Source organism: Bidens hawaiensis, unplaced genomic scaffold (assembly GCF_021521415.1).
Source record: "Bidens hawaiensis isolate Kalapana, Puna unplaced genomic scaffold, B.hawaiensis_p1.1 tig00006076_1, whole genome shotgun sequence".
NCBI classification, from domain to species: Eukaryota; Viridiplantae; Streptophyta; class Magnoliopsida; order Asterales; family Asteraceae; genus Bidens; species Bidens hawaiensis.
In genome coordinates this window covers 1,122,067-1,131,897 of record NW_027491402.1, presented here as the reverse complement: position 1 = coordinate 1,131,897, position 9,831 = coordinate 1,122,067, and positions in this window count along the sequence as shown.

The following is a 9,831-nucleotide window of genomic DNA, read 5'->3' as shown; positions in this document are numbered from 1 at the left end:
AAATATGATTGAAGATATTACAGTATTGAATTAAAATAATATTTGTTTAATATTAGTTTGATTAATAACGCAAATTCAAAAATAACAATTAAACAACTAGTTAGTAATAATAACAAATAAATGCTATTATGACTTAAGTTTCACTTTAAAAAGTCTAAAAAACAAATACCAAACTACCATTCATTAAAATTTTGGTAGATTAAAGTCTTCCTAATTACAAGTTTGCCACAACTTTTTTGATCCATTGATTACACATAATCAATGGTGCAGATTAATTTCTTGCACTTCTCGCTGTAACTTGACTTTTCGCAAGATCCATCCCCTACACACACACACACACACACACACACACACATACACATACTAGACGGGTGCCCGCGCGATGCAGCGGGAACACAGACTATTGATAATGGTTTAGTTTCAATTTTTAACGGTTTCGTTTTGGTTTAGGATAATAAAAAACCGCTACTAATTGTTTATTTAAAAACCGTCAAAACCATACAGCAAACACCGTTACGTAACTGTTAATTTATTTAACTAAAAATAACTAAGGCGATATCATACTCAAATTAAAGAGAATAAAATTCTCGTTTTTATGGTGCTGGTTTTTTTTTTTAATATTAGCATATAAAAAACTTATGACCGTTTAAAAGTCGTGGGTGGAAATTGAATTAAATGTGAAATTAAAAATAATATATGAGTAAAAGTTAAAGGGCTAAGGCAGTAACTAACTTAATTTATAAAATTTAATTAAGGTTGAGAGGACAATATTATAAATGTTTAAAGAATCAAGTTTGTGTGCTTCATATTTTATAATGGACTATTTTTTCCATCTTCAGCATGCTATTAAGTTGTGTCATTTGTTAATTAAGTCGTAAATAACTTAAAACCTAATTGTGTTAATCTGTCAATGTGTTATGTATTATATATAGTATAGATATTGTAATACTCAGACATTCATAGGATATATACTTAATAATTCAGTATTATTCTCACGACTAGGTATCCTTCTCTAGCCATTAGTTATTCAATTTTATTTGTTATATTGTCAGTTATTTGTCTCCAATAAGCCATCGCTTCCCAATACCTCTAAATCCCAGTTTCATATATTCTACCAAAACTCTTGTGGTTTGGTGTGTTTAATTTTTCGATGTTCGAAACAGTGAAAAATTAAATTCTGTTATGTATTTGTTACATCTAAAATTTATTTTCATTAATTATATATATCAAATTTCGAGGACGAAATTTATTTTAAGGAAGGAAGAATTGTAATATCCGAATTTTTCAGATAATAATTATAATAGCTAAATTTTATGATAATAAAATAAGATGATTATTTAAATGATTATGGTTTAATGGAAATTGTATTGAATTTAGAATTTCGTTGGGAACTCAAATTTGATATGTAATCAAATGGTATTAGAGGTAAGATAATATATATACGTGGGTTAACTTGTTAACGATATATATATATATACATATATATATATTATCACTTATGATTTGAGTAAAGATACCATTAAGTAGAATTTGAATATTATTATTGTAGTATATCGTTGCAAACTCATATAAATAAACAATTTAAATAAATAGATAGATAATAAGCACACCTAATCCTAAAATTTCAAGATATAATTTTTGAACTAGTCTTATCACCTCCAAGTACATCATTAATTAAAAGTGTTAGTATCTCGTAAATGGGTAGAACGTTAATGAAATATAAGCTAAACTTTTTAACATAAATACTATTTTAACATACACATGAGTAATAATAACCAAAAGTAAAAGGTTACTTAAAACAAACACTAAAGTAAAATGTTTGCTAAGTAAATGTGGAAATAAATTATGAAACAAAGTAGAGGGACCATTATTGCCTTTTCGTGAAAACCAGTTTGAAGAACACATGATCTGCATCTCTTCACAGCCGACTTACGTAAGGCTATCTCAACAAACCATACGGCTATATCGGGATTTGATTTTGTTTCAAATTCGTTAATATAGATACATACGATAACAATTCCAAGGAATGTTCATTGATTAAAAATCCAATAAATCTTAATCTTTCCCTGCCGTCAACACCACCACCGTAATCCCTACAACTCGCCGGAGAAACGTGGGCACCGCAGCCACCTCGAGTTCTCGCTGACTCCGCGGGTAGTCACACACCACCGTTCGCCTCCGCTCTCTGTGTTTCCGCATTAAGCCGCTATGTACCGCCACCGTGAATCCCCCACCTTGAAGGTTCTCTTTGCTGTTAAAGACAAATTGAGTTGTTTTGTCTTTCTAACTAAGGTACGGTTTCTGTTTTTGTTTTCTCTTAGTATTAATTATATTCTGTTACTTGGTAGTACGGAATCTGTTATCGTTTACTCTTAGTATTATATATACATTCCGTTACTTCGTAGTACGGATTCTGTTTTTGTTTCGTTTTAGTATTAATTATATTCCGTTACTTCGTAGTGCGGCTTTTGTTCTCGTTTACTTATAGCATAAATTCTAATTCGTTACTTTGTAGTACGGATTTTCGTTACGCGTCGGTTATATTTTTAGTTCAGTTATTTTATATGATATATTTTAGTTATATGTTTTTAGTTTTAGTACTCTGTTACCCGAGCATTTTCTGACTTGTCGTTGGGGCGTCAACGGGAAGGTACTTATCGTGACAGTGCGTAATCAAAGTTCACGGCTTCTCTAACTAGTACTTTTGAAGTATTAGGGCCACTTGGAGGCGTATAGATCGATCTTAACTCTGACTCCTGACTCCTGACTCCTGACTTCTGTTTGAGATGGAACAATGTGTGCACGCCACCCACACCGTCTCCTTGGTGCATGGACTAGCTAGCTGTGTACCCCTCTGTTTAGGCTCTGGGTGCTTCCGTATTACACGACCTATTTATTTTAACATCATCGTCGTGTATTTTAGTAATTATATTTTGTTTCGCTATATTTCTGGTCCGTTTTGATATGTGTATATGCATTTGATTAAATTTGAGTATATTCAGATTACGTCACGATCGTGTATCGGATTATGTTTCGCATTTAATTATAGTTCAGTTAAATGTTACACGTTATATGTTACACGTCACACATTATATGTTACAAGTTATATGTTTCTGGCTCTGGGTGTTTTTGTTATAGTTCTGATATATTTCCGCATGCGTTTGACCATGTTCTGGCCAAGTGTCGGATCATACATCCGAATTTTATTAAGTATATGTTTAGGTAAAAAGGGTTGGTTTCGAGTTTGAATTGAAGTTCGTATATTTATTCTCTTACGTCTGTCCTTACCTATACTATTGTTCTTTCCGTTACTGGGCAATTTTTGGCTCAGCCGTGTTTTCTTGTTTTGTTTTTCTTATTTTGTTTTCAGGTAATCGGGATTCTGGGAATTTAGTGATGAGAGATAAAAAAATGAAGTTCAAGCTTCTAAAAGTTAATTCATTTTGTTTAATAATATGACGTAGGTTGCATTAATTTTTGTTGTATTTTGGATTGTGGCGTTGATTTGATATCTGTAATAGTAACACGTTAGCCTGTTCCGGGTTGGGGTGTTACAGTTATGGTATCAGAGCTAAGGCTCTTTCCTGTAGAAAACATTAACTTTAAAACTTTACCATAGAAAACATTTATCTTAAAACTTAAACATGTGAGGTAATATGGGTAGATGTCGGGGTAGTGTTACTTTTCTATTTTCTTGCTCATGATTTTGTGATTTTTAAATTTAAGAGTACAAGATCGCTCTAATATTGACCGTACGTTGACATTTATTTCACTTAATGACTTTCTCGTTTATAATAAGTTAAGTGCTTCTACCGCTGTTTTCGCTTACTCTCTACCAAAGAAAACAATGACTTCCGAAGACAATGTTCAACACAGTTGATGAGATCATGATTTGAGTTACTCCTCTATGCTCCATTCAGACTTTGCTATTACATATGACATCAGACGTTTCCGAAACACTTATACTTTTGAATAGATGCGACACTTAGTATTAGTAAGCACGCATAAGAATTTGGACATCGTTTCTTAATTAGTTTTTCATCACGTCTATTTTTTTTTTTTTTTTTAAAAAAAAAAAAAAAAAAGGTTAACCATGTTTTAAGATGCATAATGGAAGGACAGTTAGGACGCGGTCGTAAGGTAAATTGACGATTATGGTCGCGAACGTAATCGTGAATTTACAGGTACGTATGTGTGCTACTAAAATCCCATTGTGCCGATAAATGTTTCTCTAATACTCTAATATGACATCCTAAGTTTTCACTATTCTGTGCTAGTGTTACGTGCCTTTTGTTATTTATTTAATTAACTATATACGAGTTAAGAAATTTATATTAACATTCAAGGCATGTGTTTGAATTTTTATATTTAAGTCTTGGGTTTTTCGAAGTGTCTGATTGGCTACTACTTGTTCAACTTATAAGTCACATGCGTCAGTTAATTGTTTTTAGATTTAGCTATTGAGTGCATGCTAATGTCTTTATTTACCATTTTTTTTATTAGTCATCTTAAATGTATTCATATAAATTTTCCGTTTTCAAAAAAAAAAAAAAAAAAAAAAAAAAACAGATTATGTTTCTCCTAATCCGTGAAGTCTAAAGTTTCATTTTGAATTTGTTTTTTTTTTATGTTATTTCATTTATGCTTAATTATTTTAGCTTAATTATTAATTTCGAGGTCGAAATTTTTTTTAGAAGGGTAGAACTGTAATACTCAGACATTCATAGGATATATACTTAATAATTCAGTATTATTCTCACGACTAGGTATCCTTCTCTAGCCATTAGTTATTCAATTTTATTTGTTACATTGTCAGTTATTTGTCTCCAATAAGCCATCGCTTCCCAATACCTCTAAATCCCAGTTTCATCTATTCTACCAAAACTCTTGTGGTTAGGTGTGTTTAATTTTTCGATGTTCGAAACAGTGAAAAATTAAATTCTGTTATGTATTTGTTACATCTAAAATTTACTTTCATTAATTATATATATCAAATTTCGAGGACGAAATTTATTTTAAGGAAGGAAGAATTGTAATATCCGAATTTTTCAGATAATAATTATAATAGCTAAATTTTATGATAATAAAATAAGATGATTATTTAAATGATTATGGTTTAATGGAAATTGTATTGAATTTAGAATTTCGTTGGGAACTCAAATTTGATATGTAATCAAATGGTATTAGAGGTAAGATAATATATATACGTGGGTTAACTTGTTAACGATATATATATATATATACATATATATATATTATCACTTATGATTTGAGTAAAGATACCATTAAGTAGAATTTGAATATTATTATTGTAGTATATCGTTGCAAACTCATATAAATAAACAATTTAAATAAATAGATAGATAATAAGCACACCTAATCCTAAAATTTCAAGATATAATTTTTGAACTAGTCTTATCACCTCCAAGTACATCATTAATTAAAAGTGTTAGTATCTCGTAAATGGGTAGAACGTTAATGAAATATAAGCTAAACTTTTTAACATAAATACTATTTTAACATACACATGAGTAATAATAACCAAAAGTAAAAGGTTACTTAAAACAAACACTAAAGTAAAATGTTTGCTAAGTAAATGTGGAAATAAATTATGAAACAAAGTAGAGGGACCATTATTGCCTTTTCGTGAAAACCAGTTTGAAGAACACATGATCTGCATCTCTTCACAGCCGACTTACGTAAGGCTATCTCAACAAACCATACGGCTATATCGGGATTTGATTTTGTTTCAAATTCGTTAATATAGATACATACGATAACAATTCCAAGGAATGTTCATTGATTAAAAATCCAATAAATCTTAATCTTTCCCTGCCGTCAACACCACCACCGTAATCCCTACAACTCGTCGGAGAAACGTGGGCACCGCAGCCACCTCGAGTTCTCGCTGACTCCGCGGGTAGTCACACACCACCGTTCGCCTCCGCTCTCTGTGTTTCCGCATTAAGCCGCTATGTACCGCCACCGTGAATCCCCCACCTTGAAGGTTCTCTTTGCTGTTAAAGACAAATTGAGTTGTTTTGTCTTTCTAACTAAGGTACGGTTTCTGTTTTTGTTTTCTCTTAGTATTAATTATATTCTGTTACTTGGTAGTACGGAATCTGTTATCGTTTACTCTTAGTATTATTTATACATTCCGTTACTTCGTAGTACGGATTCTGTTTTTGTTTCCTTTTAGTATTAATTATATTCCGTTACTTCGTAGTGCGGCTTTTGTTCTCGTTTACTTATAGCATAAATTCTAATTCGTTACTTTGTAGTACGGATTTTCGTTACGCGTCGGTTATATTTTTAGTTCAGTTATTTTATATGATATATTTTAGTTATATGTTTTTAGTTTTAGTACTCTGTTACCCGAGCATTTTCTGACTTGTCGTTGGGGCGTCAACGGGAAGGCACTTATCGTGACAGTGCGTAATCAAAGTTCACGGCGTCTCTAACTGGTACTTTTGAAGTATTAGGGCCACTTGGAGGCGTATAGATCGATCTTAGCTCCGACTCCTGACTCCTGACTCCTGACTTCTGTTTGAGATGGAACAATGTGTGCACGCCACCCACACCGTCTCCTTGGTGCATGGACTAGCTAGCTGTGTACCCCTCTGTTTAGGCTCTGGGTGCTTCCGTATTACACGACCTATTTATTTTAACATCATCGTCGTGTATTTTAGTAATTATATTTTGTTTCGCTATATTTCTGGTCCGTTTTGATATGTGTATATGCATTTGATTAAATTTGAGTATATTCAGATTACGTCACGATCGTGTATCGGATTATGTTTCGCATTTAATTATAGTTCAGTTAAATGTTACACGTTATATGTTACACGTCACACATTATATGTTACAAGTTATATGTTTCTGGCTCTGGGTGTTTTTGTTATAGTTCTGATATATTTCCGCATGCGTTTTACCATGTTCTGGCCAAGTGTCGGATCATACATCCGAATTTTATTAAGTATATGTTTAGGTAAAAAGGGTTGGTTTCGAGTTTGAATTGAAGTTCGTATATTTATTCTCTTACGTCTGTCCTTACCTATACTATTGTTCTTTCCGTTACTGGGCAATTTTTGGCTCAGCCGTGTTTTCTTGTTTTGTTTTTCTTATTTTGTTTTCAGGTAATCGGGATTCTGGGAATTTAGTGATGAGAGATAAAAAAATGAAGTTCAAGCTTCTAAAAGTTAATTCATTTTGTTTAATAATATGACGTAGGTTGCATTAATTTTTGTTGTATTTTGGATTGTGGCGTTGATTTGATATCTGTAATAGTAACACGTTAGCCTGTTCCGGGTTGGGGTGTTACAGTTATGGTATCAGAGCTAAGGCTCTTTCCTGTAGAAAACATTAACTTTAAAACTTTACCGTAGAAAACATTTATCTTAAAACTTAAACATGTGAGGTAATATGGGTAGACGTCGGGGTAGTGTTACTTTTCTATTTTCTTGCTCATGATTTTGTGATTTTTAAATTTAAGAGTACAAGATCGCTCTAATATTGACCGTACGTTGACATTTATTTCACTTAATGACTTTCTCGTTTATAATAAGTTAGGTGCTTCTACCGCTGTTTTCGCTTACTCTCTACCAAAGAAAACAATGACTTCCGAAGACAATGTTCAACACAGTTGATGAGATCATGATTTGAGTGTTTACTTGGTTACTTGCTTAGAATTACTTGCTCAGTGGTTGCCTCAATAAGTATGATCATATGCCCCCCTTTGCACTCAGGTCCATTTGTATCGAGTGGAAAAGGGACCTCATATCCGAGTACGTTGGTAGCCCCAACTGGAAAGGACCTTTGTTTGTTCTTTACACTCAGGTCCATTGCATCGAGTGTAAAGAACCCTTATGTGCTCATTTCACTAGTTTCATGGAATTGTATGATTTTTATGTATTATATTAAACTGTGGGAATCTTACCAGCTATGTTCATATCTGACTTTATTTTATACATATGCTGCAGGTGTAGAGATACGAGAATGAAGGCTAGAAGACACATAGCATGCTTATAGGATATTCAAAGAATAACTTTTCGTTTCGTTTATTTATTTGTTTACAACTTGTATTATTTGATAAACTTGTGTTACATGATGATTTAAATGAATTAATGTTATTATGGTCACCTAATAGTGTCACGTGTGTTTGAGCAATCTGTACGTCATACTCAGGCGTTTCCGCTTTAGCCAGGGTGTTACATTTATCATTTATTTAATGACATGAGTGTTATAGTAAAATATGCATTTTTTCATATTTGGTAAGTCATAATGTATGGAAAAGTTACAATTAATTTGTTTTAAATGATTTTAAAAAGTTAGTCAAATCAACCTATATTGAATTCTTATTTTTTATAATATAAAATTCAATTTTGTTGATTTATCAGTATTATTTTTTTATTCTCGTAATTTGAATTTCATACTTTATCCAAATAATAGTTCTTAAATTCAATAGCACCGATAAGTTTACACAATACATAAATGAACATACACATGAATAAAATTACAAATACACAATTCGAAGTACCACCTACATAGTACATACACAGCACTTAACGAACCAACACATGATAAAAATTACGCATACACCATTGGAAATGCCACCTACACAGTACATATATGAACATACACAATAATATATGAACCTACACAGTACATAAATGAATCTACACACGATAAAAATTACACATACACAATTCAAAATACCATATACACAGTGCATATACGAACCTACACAGTACATAAATGAACCTACATGATGAAAATTACATATACACAATTTGAAATATCATATACACAGTACATATACGAACATACACAGTAAATAAATCAACCTACACGGTACAAAATAAACTTTTTTATTACATTAAACTATATATAATGATAATGATAACAACCTATACATGTAAAATTTTCATATACACATTCGTGATACCACTTAAATAGTACATATATAAACCCTACACAGTACAAAATAAATTATTTTTATATTTTTCAGATTAAACTACATATATAAATAACAAATTAAGTTAATAGCTTACAATTGTAAAATTTTCACATACACATTCATGATTCCACCCACCCAATACATGACTATGCATGTGTATATAATACATAAATTTGTGTAGGCAATATATAATATTTAACACATTTGAAGAAATATGATTGAAGATATTACAGTATTGAATTAAAATAATATTTGTTTAATATTAGTTTGATTAATAACGCAAATTCAAAAATAACAATTAAACAATTAGTTAGTAATAATAACAAATAAATGCTATTAATGACTTAAGTTTCACTTTAAAAAGTCTAAAAAACAAATACCAAACTACCATTCATTAAAATTTTGGTAGATTAAAGTCTTCCTAATTACAAGTTTGCCACAACTTTTTTGATCCATTGATTACACATAATCAATGGTGCAAATTAATTTCTTGCACTTCTCGCTGTAACTTGACTTTTCGCAAGATCCATCCCCTCCACACACACACACACATACACATACTAGACGGGTGCCCGCGCGATGCAGCGGGAACACAGACTATTGATAATGGTTTAGTTTCAATTTTTAACGGTTTCGTTTTGGTTTAGGATAATAAAAAACCGCTACTAATTGTTTATTTAAAAACCGTCAAAACCATACAGCAAACACCGTTACGTAACTGTTAATTTATTTAACTAAAAATAACTAAGGCGATATCATACTCAAATTAAAGAGAATAAAATTCTCGTTTTTATGGTGCTGGTTTTTTTTTTAATATTAGCATATAAAAAACTTATGACCGTTTAAAAGTCGTGGGTGGAAATTGAATTAAATGT